The sequence below is a fragment of the Mirounga leonina genome, unplaced genomic scaffold (genome assembly GCF_011800145.1).
Source record: "Mirounga leonina isolate KUSES-001 unplaced genomic scaffold, KU_Mleo_1.0 Mir_82, whole genome shotgun sequence".
NCBI lineage: Eukaryota > Metazoa > Chordata > Mammalia > Carnivora > Phocidae > Mirounga > Mirounga leonina.
The window spans coordinates 29,509,154-29,529,375 of NW_023270825.1; the positions used below are offsets into that span (position 1 = coordinate 29,509,154).

The 20,222-nt window shown below is 39.9% G+C and overlaps 1 protein-coding gene across 6 annotated transcripts in view; it reads right to left on the reverse strand.

Annotated features, from left to right (window-relative positions):
- SIPA1L1 (signal induced proliferation associated 1 like 1) overlaps positions 1–20,222 on the reverse strand; it is a 447,306-nt gene that overhangs the window by 253,327 nt on the left and 173,757 nt on the right. For 5 of the 6 annotated variants that reach the window (XM_034992842.1, XM_034992846.1, XM_034992844.1 and 2 more), the window contains one exon: positions 7,263–7,356. The exons of the other annotated variant lie outside the window; for it this stretch is intronic. The gene's annotated coding sequence lies outside the window, so the exon portion shown is untranslated. The remainder of the gene's footprint in view (positions 1–7,262; positions 7,357–20,222) is intronic. 6 annotated transcript variants of the gene reach the window in all.

Here is a 20,222-nt window from a genome sequence, read left to right on the forward strand (position 1 = left end):
ATGTCACACTGAAGTAAAGTCCTACTTGCACCAGTCTTTCAATATGGAAGCCCTTATTCTTTTGCCCACATTAAGTACACGGCCTCTTGTGAGAGCTGCAGCCGTGTCCACGTTACCCACCTAGCAGAGGTGCTAGACCTTGCAGAGCATCCTTAAGTTCACTCGCTCCTTCATCACAGCTCCCTACTGCCTTGATTGGGGGCGGGGGGGGGGCTAGCATGCATTAACATAAAACTTCTGACTCCTAGCAGCTCTCAGTTAACGTGGCAGAGGCCAATGGGTGGGGAGAGGGGGATACCTGTGGAGGTATGACAGGATAAATATACAGTAGGTCAAAAAATAATGCAAGAAAAACATGGCAATGTTGCCCCTACGGCTGTGCTCTATGTAGTTCATAATTTGCAAGGAGGTTTCACATATATTTAGCCCCCCACAAACACAACCCAGCATAACAACTAAGTACTAAGTTGAAGCTGGGGCTCAGTTCAGGTGGTTGGAGGAGGTATCTTGGAACTGTGACTGGGGGAAGCTCTCAGAGACGTTGAGGTGAGAGAGATGGGCATTCCAGAGCACTCCAGAATCAACACAAACCACAACGGCCTGAAAATGTTGAAAGACCTGGTGAGCCAGGACGCTCTAGGCTGGAGTACTCCATTTTTACTCAGGAGTAACAGGAGCTACAGATGAAAACAAAGGAGACGTTTAAACAAAAACAGGGGAACACATCTAAGACAAATGACTACCTCTGCAAGAGAACAATGAACATCATGAGCTTCCATAAAGTTATGTGGTTCTCATAGACAAAAAGCTGAGATTTTTTTTGTGATGGGATTTTACATTTCCCATCCTCCAAGGTCAAAATTCACCTTTTATACTTTTTCATCCCCTCTGTTTTTACTGAAGATTCACACCTTTTCATTTACATAATACTCATTTGTATTTACCTCCTTTGGGGTACCTATTTAAATATGGTGCAAGCTTTTAAGGTAGGAATCGTGCTTTTTATTCCTTTTGTATCCCCCAGAAAACCTAGAATAATACTTATCATGAAAGTCATCCTATAGGGCGCCTGGGTGGCTCAGTTGGTTAAGCGACTGCCTTCGGCTCAGGTCATGATCCCAGGGTCCTGGGATCGAGTCCCACATCGGGCTCCCAGCTCAGCGGGGAGCCTGCCTCTCCCTCTGACCCTCTCCTCTCTCATGCTGTTTCTCTCTCGCTCGCTCTCCAATAAATAAATAAATAAAATCTTTAAAAAAAAAAAAAGAAAGTCATCCTATAAATATCATTGACTGATCAGGACATCACAGACTTATTTTAAAAGAACTGGAGGGGCACCTGGGTAGCTCAGTTGGTTAAGCGTCTGACTCTTGATTTCAGCTCAGGTCTCGCTCTCAGGGTCATGGGATCAAGCCCCAGGTCAGGATCCACACTCAGCAGGGAGTCTGCTTGAGGTTCTCTCTCTCCCCCTCTCCTTCTGCCCCCACCTGTGCAGGCTCTCTTTCTTTCTCTCTCAAACAAATAAATCATTAAAAAAAAAAAAAAAAAGGAAATGGAACTGATTGTAGGAGAAGCCCCTGTGACACACACATCTATCTATTTCACCCTTTGCAGTCTTGCTCATTTGTCCTTAGATGTGCCAGGCACTGTCCTAAGCATTTCATTTATGTTAACTTATATCATCCTCCTAACAACCCTATGATGTACATACTATTATCGCTATTATTACTATTTTACAAGGAGGAAACTGAAGCACAGAGATTAACTAACTTGCCCAACGTCACAAAGCTGGGTAAGTGGTACAGGTATGATTTGAATCCAGGCAGTCTGTTTCCAGAGTTAACGCACTAAACCTCTATGCATGACATAGTCTCTAAGAATAACACATTATATTGAAAGCATACGGGCCAGATTTTGCTTCTTCAGTTTTTAAGCTGTGGCAGCAATCACATTTTTTTTTAAATTCCACACAAAGCAATCCACAATTACTTTTTTAAATCACAAAAAATACAAAGATTTTAACATGCTCCTAAATAATGCATTTAGATTTGGGGCTTTGCATGCTGTTTACACTACGAAGTGCATCTGCTCTTGGCATTAAACATGACAAGCTAGTTTATGGTTACACAACAGAATGTCAGTGTCATCATCTGATCAAACAAATAGTGAATGATTAATGCCTCCTCATAGAGAAATTTCTTTTTAAACATATTAACATATAAATAGCTAAGCAAATATTACTCGATTCAGATAACCTAGTATCTACAAAGACAAGAGAGTTCTTTACCTATAAGTAATAGTCAACACTCACTTAGACATAGCAGCATCCCATGGTGCATTTGTAAATGCCCACACACAGTGTTGACTCAAAGAATCCCCTACTGACTCTAATTAATGCTGACATAAATCTGGACACAGAGATGGCAATGAAATCAATGGCTGGTTTCACATGACAATTAAAAGTGTTGTTCCAAGCAGTCAGAAAATTTTTCTGTAGAAATGTTCTAAAACCTTGTCTGTTTTATAGACAAAGTCAGTTTCACTTATATCCTTACAATTATTAACTACTACATACATCAGTAACCGATTCATACATCAAAAGCACTCAGTAAAACTTCATTCAATCAAAATGGAGAGAACAAATACGAAAGAGAAAACCGTTCTCAAAATATACCAAACGAACAAATAACTAAGTCCATTAAGTTTGGTTCCTGTGCACAATATAGAACAGCTCATAAAAACTAATTGGTCAACATGCTTGAGACTATAAACATCCATTTTAATCAGGAAGAGTAGCAAACATTAAGCACAACAAATATTATTTAAGAAAATGTATTTAATTTGGTTCATAATGCATACAAATCTCTACTTTAGTCATAATTTTTAGATTAAAAAATTAACATAACCTTGTTAAGAGGATACAATTAAAACATAGTGGCTTTTTTTACTGTTGCTTTCAGCATGGCTCCATTAACACCCGTTGTTTATCTGTACAAATAAAGAGCAGCCTGAGAACTGTCCTAGTTTCTTTGAGAGTTATCAGCTGAAGCTAATGTTTCCTTAGTGAGAAGGCCACTCTAAAAGGGTGCCGTGAACCTGGCCAGTTGCCCTTGGTATTTACACGGACACAAGCCCGATCACCAGCAAGGGCAACATCAGTTTTGCAGTGGAATCTGAGTGCCCATAAGTGATGTGTCTGAACAGTCTCCGTTATGCTCATCTGCTCAGCTCAAAATAAAGAGCAGCCTTTCTCCCCAATAAACAGCAAGCTTCAAATGAGCTTAATCATACATTATAATGGATGGCAGCCCAATGACAAAGCGAAGCTCCCTTTAAGAATAACATTTGCTTCCCCCTATCCTGCTCACCTTCACATCCCAGACACATGAAAGGACTTACAAGAAATCACCATTCTGAAGCTTTCCTAGAGAACTAGAGTGTGATCCCCCACATGCCACCCCCAAGTGTGTGCTGTGAACATCTTTCTTTACTTCTGCTTTTTTTTTTAAAAGATTTTATTTATTTATTTGAGAGAGAGAGAATGAGAGACAGAGAGCATGAGAGGGAGGAGGGTCAGAGGGAGAAGCAGACTCCCCGCCGAGCAGGGAGCCCGATGCAGGACTCGATCCCGGGACTCCAGGATCATGACCTGAGCCGAAGGCAGTCGCTTAACCAACTGAGCCACCCGGGCGCCCTCTTACTTCTGCTTTATAAGGAGACTGTTGTGAAAAGATAATGCTTGCAGCATGGCTAACACCTAGGAAACACCCATAACATATATCCTCCATGACACATCGATTGCTGAGCATTCTCTTGAGCCTTGGATGCGGGTACTAGTGACCAGTGTCAGAGGAGAGGTCTTAAATGGTAGGAATAAGGGATAACCCTGAGACAACTAAAACCTGACAGCAGAGTTGAGCCCCATACTATAGCTAGTAAAAACAATTAATTAGGCCAGGTTAAATAACTGAATCATGTTGATTGTTTCACTTCAATTTTTTTTTTTTAAGATTTATTTTTTTATTTTGGAGAGAGAACACCTGCGAGGGGGGCAGGGGCAAAAGGAGAGAGAGAATCTCAAGCAGACTCCCCACCCAGCACTCTCACGACCCTGAGCATTTGTAACCTGAGTGACCAGTCACCACTGTGACCTAAGCTGAAACCAGGAGTCGGACACCCAACCCACTGAGCCACCCAGAGCCCCTGTTTCACTTCAATTTCTTATCACAAGATGATTCTCTTAACAGACAAATCACACCAGGCAGCTTCGTCAGACATTTGTACATAAACACATCATCTCTCTCTGATGAAATACATGCACATCAAGGTTGCAGTCTTGTTCCGCATTTAACATCACTGGTTTCATTATGGGAATGAACCCAGTCACCAAAAGAACATTCGTTTGTCAGTAACAATGTTTTTGTGAGAATGAAGATATGTCTCAAAAAAAGTTCTGAGCAAAATGGTATATACAAATATGACCTACAATATAGCTTCATTATGATCATCCACAAAAGGTTCTAAAATTATAAATCAGGGGCGCCTGGGTGACTCGGTCGTTAAGCATCTGCCTTCAGCTCAGGTCATGATCCCAGGGTCCTGGGATTGAGCCCCGCATCAGGCTCCCTGCTTGGCAAGAAGCCTGCTTCTCCCTCTTCCACTCCCCCTGCTTGTGTTCCCTCTCTTGCTGTATCTCTCTGTCAATAAATAAATAAAATCTTTAAAAAAATAAAAAATTAAAAAAATTAAATTATAAATCAAATTTACTATTAAATACCGTGGCTAGAGTGCCAAATTCTCAGATTGCCAAAATTCTCATTTATAAAATAGAGGTACTATCTCTCTTAAAGACTGAATATCAATAAGATAGCATGTCAAAAAAGTGAATTCAAGATGGATCACAGACCTAAACATAAGCTAAAACCATGAAGCTTTCAGAAGAAATTTCAGGATTGGGGGGAGGAGGTAGGCAAAGGCCTCCTAAGACACAGAAAGTAATAACCATTTTTTTAAATGCACACGTTAGATTTAGTCCTATTTAGAACTTTTGATTATCAAAAGTTCATTAAAAAAAAAAAACTGGGGGGAAATCATGGCAAAATATAAATCTAAAAAAGAAGGACTGGAATGTAGGCTCTATAAGGAACTCCTACACTCAATAATAAAATGTTCGCTGCAGCTTGTTTGTAACAGCCTGCGTTGGAGGGGACAGCTCAAGAGGGGAAGAAGAGATGCTGGAAATCTCCCTCCTGTGAAGAATAAAGGGTTAGCAGTTAGACTGCCTAGAAGACTACTTGAGGGAGAAGACAGGAAATAAAAACTAGACAGATGCCAGGACAGTCTGAACTCCTAAAAAACACATTGTACACAGCGGCAGTCAATGCACATTTAAAAGAAATCTGGATTTAAAGTGGCAGTTTTGTTGTCCTATTACACTGGTTTCAAAAAGCTTTTACCCAAATTTAATGCTGGAAGCAAAAATTCTTATTTAGGTTTATTCAATTCTCCAGTGTTTGCATGGAAAATATATTTTACTTAAAAAACTAGATTCATATTCATATCACACTTTAGACACTTTCTGTTCTGCCTAAAAATAAACTTTAACGCCTTTACAGCAATAGGCCAATAAAATAAGGATGCAAAGTAATACAAAATGGTACACGGTTGCCAATAATTATTAAAGTTTTTCAACCATCATCCCTGAGCTATGATTTTATATAATTACACATTTGGTTCTGTCTGGACATGTTAGATTGGGAAAACATACCACCTTACCCCACAAGCAGTGGCAGACCAACACCGAATACACAGTTATCCACTGTAGCATCACGGGACATGAAACTGATAGTCATGTTTTTGTGTTTTTAAAATGCAGATGATGTTCTTCTAACAGTAAGAATTTTTGACACTTACTGCAAGGGTGGTTTTTTTTTTTATGTTTCAAGTTTTTATTTAAATTCCAGTTCACATATAGTGTCATGTCAGTTTCAGGAGTAGAGTTCAGTGAGTCATCACTTACATACAACACCCAGTGCTCATCACAAGTGCCCTCCTTACTGCCCATCACCCATCTAGCCCACTCCCGCCCACCGCCCCTCCGGCAACCTGCAGTTTGTAAGAGTCTCTCTTATGGTTTTATGGCAAGTTTTTCTAATGCGAGTCTAAACACGTTATGAATGTGTACCTGTACTTTCTCACTGGGTTTACCCTTCTCTCTGCGACGTGCCTGTCTGTGTACAAGGGGTGCTCTGTTGCTAACCACACACTGTGCCCTGGGGCAGTTACACCACACAATGACTTGACACGCTATTTCACACAAATTAGCAAAAGAAGTATCTAGACTCCAGGGTTCTGTTTCTGCCTCAGAGGACTTCAGAACCTGTTTGGACTAAACTGCCAGTTAAAAAAAGGATACCACATGTGAAAACTAAATAATTCCCTTTTTAGCTGTTAAGGGGGAAGAAAACCACACGATTTCTAAGTACCTTTAACACCACAGTAAATGAAAGAGTCTTGACCAGAGTAGCAAAGATGTGAAATAAACAAATATTGTTACATAAAGGATTAGTGATAACTAAAAGTATGTTATTTTAAGCTAAAACAGGGATACATCCTATCACCATAATATGTGAGGAGAGAAGCATAAATACACAGAAAAAAACAGGGAAGAACAATTCAACACAGGAGCTCAGGCACTGAAGCAGACAGATACTGGGTTCAAATCCCAGCTCGGCCACTTGTGAGTGATGAGACCTTGCCAAAATCGTTTAGCCTTACGGGTAACATGAAGATGTCGGTCAACATCTCACAGGATGATGCAGAGATATATTATATGAGATCGTGGAGGCAAAAGTCTAGCAAATTTCTCAGTACAAATTATTCAATAATGGTTGACTATTATTGTTAGAGTTAACTTAAAATTTCCTCAATAAGAGTTGGGAATTACTAAAAGGCTGTAATGTGAAAGAACCAAATTTCATCATACAAAAAAGTGCCAGTTAAAGATTTCTAGTTTAGGAATTTTATCCCATGGTCCCAACAACATTGTGGGAAGCCAAGAGAATTTTAAACTTTAAACTAGCAGTAGAGTCAGTAGGAATAAGTTCTCCTTTCCTTCTGGTCCAAAAACTAGGAAAAGGAATGAGGGAAAAAACAAAGACAATCATTTGGAATCAGCCATTGCAGACAATCATTCACATGACCAAAAAACAGCACACATACAATCATAGCTAAGGGTGAAACCGTTCCCACGTAAAGTCACAAACCTGCACACTCAGTTCCTCTTGTTTGTAAGCCAGCTTGATGGGAGTTACACTACAATGACTCTCCGGGGCAGGCTGTGACTAACCAGGCAAGTACCTGTGCACGATAAAAATATGAACTTAGTAAAAAGGCACAACATTCTATTTCATTTAATTCTTCACTTGTGCTCCACTCATGAAGGACCAACAAGTTCTTACTCTGTGGCAGGCTCTGTTAGAAATATTTACATGATAACAAGGGCAATCCCTGCAGGGAAAAGCACATCTACGAAAAATGTAAAGACATGGCCCAGGATGTCCTGTCTCACACAGCACACGTTTCTGAACCTCCAGAGTGAAATGGCAGATAAAGGTAGTAACTGGGGGTAACACTAAGTAGACGAGGCCAGAGCCAAAAGTAAACGGGGCTTTGCCTGATCTTCATCCTAAACATTATGGTTTTACAACACATACCATTTTTTGTTGATAGGGTAAATTTCTTAAATTTTATTTGCAGTACTCATTTAATTAGCATATTTATTCAGAGTTATAAAAAGATAAACTCTGTAGAGGCTTTGCCCCCAACCAGATACCAATTTCTAGGTACCCATATTCTCCTCACCCTTCAAGGGTAGTTCCAAGACAACTTTCTCCAGAGATCATTTCTTGATAGGCTTCAGCTGAAAGTTGTCTTTTGCTATGAATTCCTGTGGCACTTTGCCCACAACGAACTATCTCCTACCAGTTTCCCTTTCTACCTCATATTAAGGTTGCTTTCCTATACATCCATAAAAGACTCAGATTCCTTGGGAGCAGGTTCATGTATGATTTACCTAGGACAAAGAGCCCTGCAGCAGCTGCAGGGTTCAAAATAAACATTAACAAATGCATGCTTTTGTTCCTTTAAGAATGAAGCTCAACCATAAATTTCCCTAACTTCACCACTGCCACTGGTGATATTTACTGAAAAATGTGTCTTTAATCAGGATGATTGCTTGAAAACCTTGACACAGTATGAGAAAGAATGAAGCTACAAGAACAACTCTCTCCATAAAATATCCTACCTGACCTTCAACTGAGATTTATACACTACCACTCCATTTTTATACATTACTGGTGCCCCCAGGACATCTAAAGAATCGACAGAGTTGTTCAATTTAAACCAAAAGCCCTAAATACTGTAATTTTCCATCACATAATCGTAAAATAAGAGTTTGGAAATTTCCACTCACCCTCAATCATGATGTGGCCTCCACTAGACTTTTTCAACCTTAACTTCCTCACATATGAAATAGGTATAACATTCCCTGTCTCGCAGTATTGGTGAGGGTTAAATGAGAAAACACGGATGACAATGCCTGGCATCCAGCCTGACTACACAGGACTTGCTCAATATCAGTGTTACTTCAAGATGGTAGGCCGAAGTTCTACCTTGAAGTCTCTCTATTCTAAGACCAGTAATTTGATGACTCAAGGATCTCTCTTAGTTTCATAATCCAAAAAAAAATTAATACTAAAAGCTAGGAACTGGATGCTAGTTCTAAAAGCTAGGAAGGATTACCATTCTTCTACATATATTCCATGTAGCAATTAGACCCAGCCTTAAGTCTCAAATGCACTTTCCCCTGCATTAAATTTACTTGCCATTTTCTACTGTGGAGTAAGATTCTTTTAAAGGTCACTCTGAATAAAATAGGATGAGTCATTCTTAATATATTGGTCTCAAGAAAATCAGTACACTAAAGCCAGAAAGTTTTTCTTTTTGGATTTCTTAAATTGAATTCTTTGGCCAACATTTTAATCAGTCATGATGTGAAATGAATAGGTAACCTGAAATATTTCACAATTTCAAACATTCACTCAATACAGAATAGAAAGTCACATAAATTGGATCATCAAGCAGCAAAATTTGGATGCATGACAAGTTGTATCTATTAGGGACTGCCCCACTTATATGATGCAGAAGAATCAGTGTTGGGTCTGGAAATTAAAGAACCTGGAGTACATACAACACACCCTCAATGCCAGAGGAAGATAACAGGTTCTGTTCCTGCTGAAATGAAGTTGATTAGCACAAGATTCAATAACATAAGATTTCCTCAGAAGGAAACTGATTCAAATCAAAGTATAATTTTCTCCCTAGTCCTCAGGAAAATGCAATCTAAACAACAATGGATACCAGTCCATACGCACTAGAATGGCTAAAAGTAAAAACCAAAAATAAGATGTGGAGCGACTGGAACTCTCAAACACTGTTAGCAACAGTGAACTGGTACAACTACATTAAAAGGTTCTGTGTTATCTACTAAAAACGAGCAAACACATATCCAAATTCAGTAACCCACTCCTAGGTACAGATGCCCAACAAAAGAGTACACATAGGTACTCCAAAAACAAATACAGCGAGGCTCATAACGGCATTGCATTTTATAATAGCAAAAATGGAAAGGAAAACACACACACACACACACACACACACACCAAACCAGAAACAAAAAAACAGATGTTCAGTAGTAAATAAGTAAATTGCAGTATAGTTACATGTCAGAATACTACAGGGGGAGAGCAGAGCTGTTATACCCACAAATACAATATTGAGCAAAAGAAGCCAGACGAAGGAGTATATTGCCACATTATTCCATTTTTATAAAGTTCAAAATCAGACACATCTAGCCCATGGTTACCTTTCCTTTTATTGGGGTGGGGAAGGGTAATGAAATGGGAGAAAACATGAGGGAGCTTCTGGAATTTGATAATATTCTAATTCTAATTTTCTAATATTCTAATTTTTAATTTAGGTAATGGTTATACGTGTGTGTTGAGTTCGCAGAAGTTTATCAGTGGTAAAATGCTTAGAGTCTGTGTGCTTTTCTATATGCATATTACACTTTTTATTTATAAGAAAAAATCAAGTATTCATGAGTGCATGTATCTATGTATTTTGTGTAAGCATAAAAATACACAAATATATTTGGAAGAATAGAGTGTTTTTTCTTCATAAAGTTGGCATTGTGTACAATTCCTAACATGCATTTTTCTCCTATTACACCATGATCATTTTCCCTTCTCTCAAATATTTTAGAATGTGAATTTTTATGGATGCATTGTTGGATACACAGTATTGAACACAGCCATGAATTACTGCACATCATTTCCAAATGTTTGCCTTCATAAGCAACGTGGCAGGGAATGCCATGGTACAGACATGTTTGTGCATGTTCTCCACTTCAGGAAGACAAATTCCTAGAAATAAATCCCCAGGGCCAAAGTATACGTTCAAATATGCTGAAAGTGTACAAGAACTCTGGAACTCTTTTCATTAATATTGTTTAAGAAATCTTAGTAATTATTAGCTTACACTTCACAACATGAAAAACTTGGCTGCCCAGAATAAATAATTTCTCTGAAGTTTTGCTTAATTAATAGCCTCTCCTTCCTACAAAGATTTTAGAGCATTTCACATAAATGGGTACAGAGTCTTGGAGAAAATACTCTCTGGCCATATGTGGATACCCTGAGAAATAAATCTGACATCAGTACAGGACTGACCAAAAAATCTATAAAGCCCCCAAACAGAAATATAACAGAATATAAAACCCAATAAAAAGTGGTATATATGTACTTTATATTACATGTATGCAAAAAACATTATATAAGGGTATTTGACAAAATGTTAAAATACATTGCTAGGTTTAGGCCTTCGGTGATTTTAACTTCATTTTTTGATTTTTACTTTATTTTTTAAGTTTTCTTTTATTGCTTACGTTATTTGCAGTGAACACATATCGTTAAAATTAAAAAATGAGCTTAAGATCTGAGAGAAATACGGTCCCCTGATAAAAATAAGACAACAGACGTCTTCTTCCCTGTTCGCAAAACAAATTAAATTGGCGAAAGAAAACTCCCAGTTTTAAGATTCTTCTCCCATATACTTTTCATCAATCTTCTGGCATCTGACACAGGGTTTTTCAACAAAGCACATACAGCAGAACAAGGAAGGGAAGGCGAGCAGCAGGAAACTGGCACCCCCACAAAGACACAAAAAAGTCATGCTCAGTTGAGACAGCTCTCCACCTCACCTTCAAACCTGAGCCAGCCAGTGCTTCTGACTTGACTTTACATACGTGGTCATTTTCTGCTAATAAAGTCATTCACAGTTCCTAAGATGGAATTGATATATCGGTATTTCCTGGTTTGCTATTAAAACCACCGTGACTTCCAGGTACTCTATACCTGAACAAAAATAAGGACCTAGAGACTTCCCTGTTCCCAGAAGCGTAGCCTCAGGTCTAATGTTCATTATACCCTAGAGACCCACAAAGGTTAAATTCCACTCCCTAGGAACACAGGAGTAAGTTACTCACCAGGTAGAATTTTAGCCATTATCTCAATTACCCTTCCTTAAGAAAACTAACTTCATTTGTTCAGAGAGAAAAACAAAAGCCAGGTTGAGTTTTCTCTTCCAGCCAATCAAATCATCCACAATGAGTTACAGAATTGAAACCAGAATTAGAATCTAAATTTCCTGATTCCTTCCTGTAAGGTAGTGTCTTGCTTACTAATGGCAATTTCAAACAGGGCTTTAGCAAACCAAAGAAGATCAAAACCCCAGGATCAAAACAGCAGCAGCTTTGTTGGTGTCCCTTTGGCTTCAACCACGGAGAAAGTCACTCAGTCTTGACTCCACCAGAAACACTCCTACTTTGGAATAGGCTGACTCAAAGAGTAAACACCCCACTGACAGTACTAGCCTGTTCTCCCATCCTAACATCAAACAAGACAAGTAAACTGCCACAATGTGTTGTCACTTTTTTTTTTTTTTACAATTGGATTTTAAATGCAGGCTATTATGAAGAGTCTCTTGGCTACAGTTCAAAGGAAATAGAATATCCTAATGCAAAAACATTTTCAACTTCCCCGAATTCCACTTCTTTCAGCCAATTTTGGAAAGTTCTCTTTATCTCAACTAGAAAATTCATGTTATACTTGTTTTAAATGTTCAACTCGTCAAAATACAGAATTCCAGTGGCTAGAGTTAGCACAAAGGCCATTCAAGTGTGTCAATGCCTCCTCAGAACACAACCAGTCCCGGAGAGACGTGCCCCTGGAGCAATGGGGGACAAGGAAACAGGTGGCTGGAGTATTAGGCCCTCTGGGTTCAATATATCACCAATCTATGCAGATTAAGCATGATGATTTGATTAACCAGGTGATCAATAAGATGATGGAAAGCAAAACTGGTATCAAGTCCTAAACCCCAGAATACAGTCACACCACACACTGGAAGGATCACTCAGCAGGAATATCAGCAAGGTGCTAAGTTTGGACCAAGCCCTGGGGCTATAGCAGCCAGGAAGACACATCCACTGCCCTAGATGAACTCAATGGCTAATGAAGATGAAGACATATAAGCAGAAATTATAACTGGATACATGCTCTAATCATCATAACTACTATCACTTACTGAGAGCTTAGAACCTGCTTAGAATTTCACATATTTTCATTTGAGATTTGCAATAATTATCACGTAGTGTTACAAACCTTGGGCAAGTTCCTTATCCTCTCTGTACCTCAGTTTCTTTATCTCTAAAAAGAAGGTAACACCTACCCCCTGGGAGTGAGGTGAGAATCAATACATGTAAAAGCACACAGAACGCTGCCTGGCACGTGGCACCCGATCAATAAAAGTCAGCTCTGATTCTTATTATAATCACCAGTGTGGCTGCTGTTATTATCAGTGGAAAGGTAACCAAGTAAAAAAGGAAAGAGCACAAAGAGAAAGAAGAATGGTAGTTGAAATACGTAGTCAAAGGGCATTAGACAAACCCCTTCAGCTTTCTCCCGTGTAAAATGGCATGAGACTACCTGCTCCATCCTCCTCCTCCTCCCAGGGCTGTCCTGGGGGCCGCAAGAAAGTATCTTTAGCCATAGAACGCAAAGCTAGTGTCATACGTACTCTGTCACTGACCAAGAGGCCTCCACACACCTTGGAGAACAAGGAACTTTCACAATGAGGCATAAGTCAAATAACTATGGGCATAAAATGAATATTCTGGACATCATTCTAATGAAATAAAAAAAAAATTAAAAGCATGGTAAACTCTCCACTACCTGCTGACACCAAATACCATCCCTGAAGCCTTGCACTGGCAGAATAGCCAGAGCTCTGAAGAAAGTATTTGACATCACTTTTTTTTTTTTTAAACATCAATTTTAAAGGCAATCCCCAAGTGCTGAGAAACCCGACTACATCATGGCACTGCGGGCTCACTGGGGGCACCGCAAGGCACCACGGTGCGGAGGATCTAAGCTGCATTTTATTTCAGCTGTGAACTTCTGAACAAAGTGATTTTCAAGCTTTATTCTTTATTTCATTACGTCTTACAAAGTTTCCTTTCACTACGACACTAACTGTAAAAGTTAACAGAAGGTGAAGTCTCTAATTCTGGCTTCCACAACTTCAAACACACATACACAAAAGCTTCTGGCACCATTTTCATCTTGTGCTCAGTTCTGTAAGCTCACAGACCCCAAACAGACGACCCTAGTCCTGTGAAATTTTCTAAATACATGCCATCTCTATCTGTAGGATCTACTCAGCTCATTAACTGGCAAATGCACTTTCAGGTATCATTTGAATATTTTAATTAAGAAAATATTCATATGAGAACATAAATGGGGATTTCTTTTCTTGTCCCCTTCTATTTTCCAAATTATCTAAAATTAGCACCTATGACTTACCTAGTCAACAAAGAGGAAGTCTGTAAAACAGACAAAAAGGCACAGAAAACTATTTGATTTCAACTGAAAATTCTCATAAGTTACCTGATACCTATTTTACTTATTTTGTTTGGCACAACAACGACAATAACTGGGAGGGAAAATGTGTTTTGCAATAGAAATTCAGATAAGAAATATCTGTCATCAACAGATGTCAGAGATTTTTACACTCATCAGTGTTTTACATTGAAGTAAGAGATAATTATACTAATATTAGTATCAAATGCGTATCTTCATATAGCACATATGCATTTAGTTGATTAACCACCAGCACAACCAATCAGAGAGAGACTGTCAGTCTCTCCCATTCACAGCTGAGTATGGACAGATTCGGCCAGGCTAAAACCTAATCTGGTTTTAAAACAAATTTCCCAAGAAAGAAACAGTAATCAGTGTAGATAAACAGGATTCAGCTTCAGCTTGAGGCTGATAACTTCTCTCCTCTCATCTCAAGAAAACAAGAGAAAAGGGAAAACTGTTTATCTTCTATAATACATAGGGTAGGCAATGATCAACAAATATTTTCTCCAAAGGGGGGGAAGACTGTACCTTGATTCTAATCCTAGACTCTCATCAAAGCACCAGGCAACTGAGAATCCTCTACGTATCAAAGAACATGGAGGAGGTCACACTTTTTTAAAGAACAGAGTTTTTCTAACCTACCTCCCACCCCCCGCCCCCCTCATTCGGCCCCCGCATTCAGACATCAGAAGGCAAAAGTTCCTACTCATATTTTCAGCTTGGTACACAGATTTTCTTTCTAAACTTGGAATAAATAAAAACTGTCAATGAAGCAATGAGATTGTATGTTGCCTTCCACTAACCATCATTATTTCGTATGAACAAGTTTTCTCTCCCCAAGTAGAGTATGAGCCCATTTTTAAAGTTCCCATCACGAGTATTTTGTACTTAAATCTGGCATCCGCTAGCTTTCGCTCAGCCTTCTAACTCTGGGCACCAACAGGCCCTGGGGTGGAGGTGCCTCCATGTTCAGGAACCGGCTCTTAAGGGCACAGAACAAGTGTAGGCAGCTCCCCATTCCAGGCTTTAGTGGCAAGGACCACATCATCACCTTCTTCAAAGTCTCCCAAAGCTACGGGCATCATTCACAATCCCCTCATGTTATACAAAATCTGTAACTCGACAGCATGTGGGGGTAAAGTCTGGAGTCACGAACAAGGAGTGGGCGGCACACACCTCTAGGGCCTGGCTCAATGATGCCTAATGTCAATACCCTTCTCCAAGAACCAGAGGAAAAGAGGTCAGCCTTGTTTCTCACAGTCCGGCACAGTACGTGGACCAAGAGCAAAAAAAAAAAAAAAAAAAAAAATCACATCTCCTTATCTCCCAGGATGAGTCAAAGAAATACAAACCTGGGAACAGTGGATGGGAAACAGTCTCAGGCACTGAGAAGCTTGGGGCATATTCTTTCCCTATTCTAAGAACTACATTCAGGAGAGTCTGGGACTTTTAATTTTTAGACTTATGTCTTCTGAAGTTGCTCTGATTTCAAAACATTCTCCTATAACCCCAAGGAAAACTTGGGGTTGAATTCTAATTTGATGGAGAGTTTTATACTAGTCCCATTGAAGTAAATGAAGCCATTCTTTGTGTCCACAGAGAGCTGGGAAGGGCCATAGCTCCCCACCATTTGTAAAGGCTCTGGACACCTAACAGGAGCCCATGGGTATTACTTTCAGAAACATGAATTACCTGGCTCTGTCCCTAATGCACCTGGCTAAGTATACCCAGAAACTAGAGCCCCAGTTCAGAGTATGTGAACACATACACACACACACACACACAAAATCCGAACTTTGTAACACCACTGACATCTAACCTTCAAAAATGTCTTGTTTTGTTTTGTTTTAATGACTATAATAGGATTGCCTGGACAGGAACTGATAGCCAAAGGAAAACAATCCAAGACTGTCTGAATTTCACATGTTATTCATCTCCTGTGGGTCCAAGAGATAGAAAGTGTAACTCTAGGCTCTTCTTCTCCCTCCCACCTAGCCAGGTGCCAAGAGGTGGACTCCTAGAGCTCATGGGTTGGGGGAGGGGGTCCTGGTGCAAGTTATTTTCTGCAGCAGGATGACAAGAGTGAGTCATCATTGGGACAGTGTGGCACTACTGCATGGAAGTGGTCCCTCTTGACCCCCTTTCCTTTCTAAGACAGGGGTTGCTGCAACTGTAACTACAGATATATGTATGTGCCATTTAATATTTTGAGCTCAGTTTGGTCTTAAAAATCTAAATTCTACATAGAAATTATTCTACTTACCCTGCTTAGCATAACAAGATTGTAACCATCAGGAAAAATCATTGAGTCTTTTTTTTTTTTATTTTATTTATTTATTCATGAGAGACAGAGAGAGAGAGAGAGACAGAGGGAGAAGCAGGCTCCCAAGGAGCAGGGAGCCCGATGCGGGACTCGATCCCAGGACGCTGGGATCATGACCTGAGCCGAAGGCACACGCTTAACCATCTGAGTCACCCAGGTGCCCCAAAAATCATTGAGTCTTAACAGAGAGTGCCAAGGAAGGGCTCCTGCAAGTACATTTGTTGGTCTTCCAAGGGTTCTGTTGCATAAATCATCTCAAGTATATTAAATATCGGCAACATCCTCTGTGTCACTTTGGCATGTGGCTTCTGTTTGAAAATCAACTTCATCTTTACTCATTCAAAAGCTCATCAGAAGGATTACAAGAAACTACAAGTATAAAAAGGTAAAATTCTTTATCAATGATTAAATTTGACCCGTTTTCAAAACTGATATACTGATTAGCCTAAAAGATAATGTCATTATAAAGAATATTAAAAACAGGGGTGCCTGGGTGGCTCAGTTGGTTAACCATCCAACTCTTGATTTTGACTCAGGTCATGATCTCATGGGTCATGAGATGGAGCCCCGCATCCAGCTCCAGTCGGCAGGGAGTCTGCCTGAAGATTCTCTCCCTCTGCCCCTCATACCACTCACGCTCTCCCTCTCTCTCCCTCTCTCTCAAATAAATAAATAAATCTTTAAAAAAAAAAAAGTATTAACAACAGCAGACAGCACCCAGAACACCACTAAGGCCTTATGTATAATGCATCAATTACCTCCTTCACACTAGATATTGCACCACAAAATTATAGAACAGAATTATGGAAGTCTAAATATTTTCAGAGACAGAACGACCACTGTGAAATATCTTATAGTATAAAAATCAAATATCAGGATTTTTAAAAACTCAAGAGCTATAAACATAAAACTTATCTCCCCGCATACTACTATAAACTGGCTCCCAGATGAATGATGCCCCAAGGATATTCCCACAATCTCTTCAGTGTGCAACATGCAATATTATGATGCTATATTATCTAGAAGAAAATGTAAGGAGTCAGAGAAACATAGGCTCTATTAGTATGATCGAATCTTCAAATAATCACCTTTTCCTCATATTTTGCTATCACTCTATCAGAAAACAAGTCATTTAATATTTATACACATTTATTTCAACTTTCCATTAAATGTTAATAACATTTTTTCATAATTAATTACTAGAATTACAAAAATAAATTCCAAGTTGCCGGGGAAAAAAAATCTTATTACTGTTCCATGCTTTTTGGCAAACCTTGTAGTGGCATCTATACTGTGGGCTTTGAGTCAAGTAAAACGAAATCTTGGCTAGAAAGGAGATGTATTAATTTAGAGTAGTGACCCTTTCTAAAGAGAATGGGACCGCATGCCAGTAATACACCTTCTGTAGTTTTTAAATTAGCCTACAGGATTTTGTATTTTTAGTTACTCCTGTTCTATTTGGTTATTTTCTCTTAAAAGAATCTTGAAGTGTTATTACCATTCTGAAACAATGTATCAAAAACTATTTAAAAATCTTTATCTCTAACAGAACCTCTAGAACAGGGAGAAGGGCGTTTTTGTCAGCCTGGTGCGTTCATGGCTGTGAGATGTGTGGAAACATGGTATTGGTGTAGATCTACTTGAATAGTGAGTGGAATGTCTATGACTTATTTTATATATACAGCTGAATTAAAAACGTAACCAGTTTTTCCATCAACTACAATAGCTACTCCACAGGAACAATTATCCCAGATTCCCACAGCTTCCACTCAACAAGCATGTGTGCAGACTCACTGTGTCCCACACACTCCCCTCAGCCCCAGAGAGACAATGTCGAACAAGACGAACGCAGCGCCCAACCGCCGGAGCTGTAGAGACAGCATCCTTCCGCGCCGCCACCACCTCTGGGCTCAAAGAGAAAATGTGCAACATATCTTCTCCTTCCAATGATACCAACAAATGAGGACATTTTTTATTAAGAGGGATAAAATTATAATCGTCTCCAAATAGCAGTAAGGTGGCTGTCTTTTTATAAATAATCTAGCCGGCTAAAAGTTCAAGCCGAACCCTTTGGGAACTTCTGGCAAATGATTCAAGGACAGTGGCCACCAGAGGTCTGGCTGGAGCTGGCTCTCTCCTGGCACGAAGGAAGCCAGCCCAGGAAAGGCCACACAGAGCCCCTAACTGCTTACCAGCCTATATGCCATGGGAAAAGGTCCCCCTCCTGCAGGACCTTGGATCTGAAATGGACCCATAAAAAACCTCCATCTGGGGCAGACTTAGTGGCTGTATATATAAAATAAGTCATAGACATTCCACTATTCAAATAGATCTACACCAATACCATGTTTCCACACATCTCACAGCCATGAACTCATCAGGCTGACAAGATTCTGAAAATTCATATAATCAGATTTATAGTCCATAAAACAACTAGTTTTCATGATCTTTCCTAGAGAGTAAACCTTCTATTTTTTTCCTACTGAATCTTAACTTTCCTTGCCCCTATCTTTTAAAAAATTTAGAAATAATTTCAATTTCATTCAAAGATATAAATAAAAGTTAAAAAATTAAATGTCAATATGAAAAAGAAATCCTATCAGCCACCTTCACCTGCCCAAAACCATCAAGGGATTCTCAATAACTAGATAAAAAGGGTCCAAATTCTTTAACTAAGACACTCCAAGTCCTAGACGAGTGAGTTTCAAACTGATTTCTCAACTCATTTCCCCCATCCCACTCCACCAGTCATCATTCCAGGCAAACTGTGAACTATCCTCTGGTACCTGAACACACTCGTCACTTTACTTCTTTCCACACCTTCTCTCATATATTCCATCTGCATTCAGTGCCCACTGATAAAGTGCCTTTCTGTTGATTACAAGTTACATGCACCCTAACTGAAGGGCCACCTCTTCCCCAAGCCTCTGTTAGTGCCCCTTCTGCTGAATTTCCACAGGGTGGGCTCTCTACCTGGAAAGCTATGTGCTTTGGGAAAAAACATCATTGAAATCTCGACTCTGCCGCATACAAGTCGGGCCGTGAGCAGGGACTTGCCTCGCCAGCCTCAATCTGAACAACACAGGGGGTTACAATAACGACTCTGCAAGGTTTAGGGGTTTCTGGGCAACACTGCTGCCATGGGTTCGAATCTCAATGCCAACAGCTGCGGATGGACTGACCCTGCAAAAGGAACTGACCCACCACAAGTCTCAGCTTTCTCACTGGTCAAGCGGGAGGAGCTCCAACTATCTGGCAGAATGACAAGAGTCAGGAAGCCAATGCACAGCTCGGACTCCCATGCCCAGGGCCCTGGTGCCCCCACTGTCCTCAGGGTTAGCGGCCCTCCTCTCTCGGGGCTCCCACCACACCCTGTGCTCCCTTCTGTCACAGAATCACACGGGAGTCACCTGTCTCCTCCACATCCAGTGGCACATTTACAGCCCGAGTCTAGACTGTTTGGCACTCTGATAAATACATATACTAGGAAGTATTTTTAGGTGTGAAGTGCTTCATAGGTATAAAGCGAAGCACACCCATAAAAATAGGGACCCTGAGAGATTCTGAGGCTAAGAAACAAAGGAAAACACCTGTTGAGATGCTGCTTATTCTTTCAGATCCAATTCAAATTGTAATACTTGTGGCTTATTAGACAGCGGCTGCCTCTAGGAAGGGCGCTTAACTTGGGAGTCACCACCACAGTTCATCAATTCATCTCTAACACCACACACCACACTCTCCCCTATACTTTTTTCTTCTAATCATCTTACTCCCCTGATCTGAAGCTCAAGGAGAACAAGGCCTTATGTGACTGGCCTTCCTTTCCAGCCCCTCCTCCCTACCATAGAAAGGGGAATTAA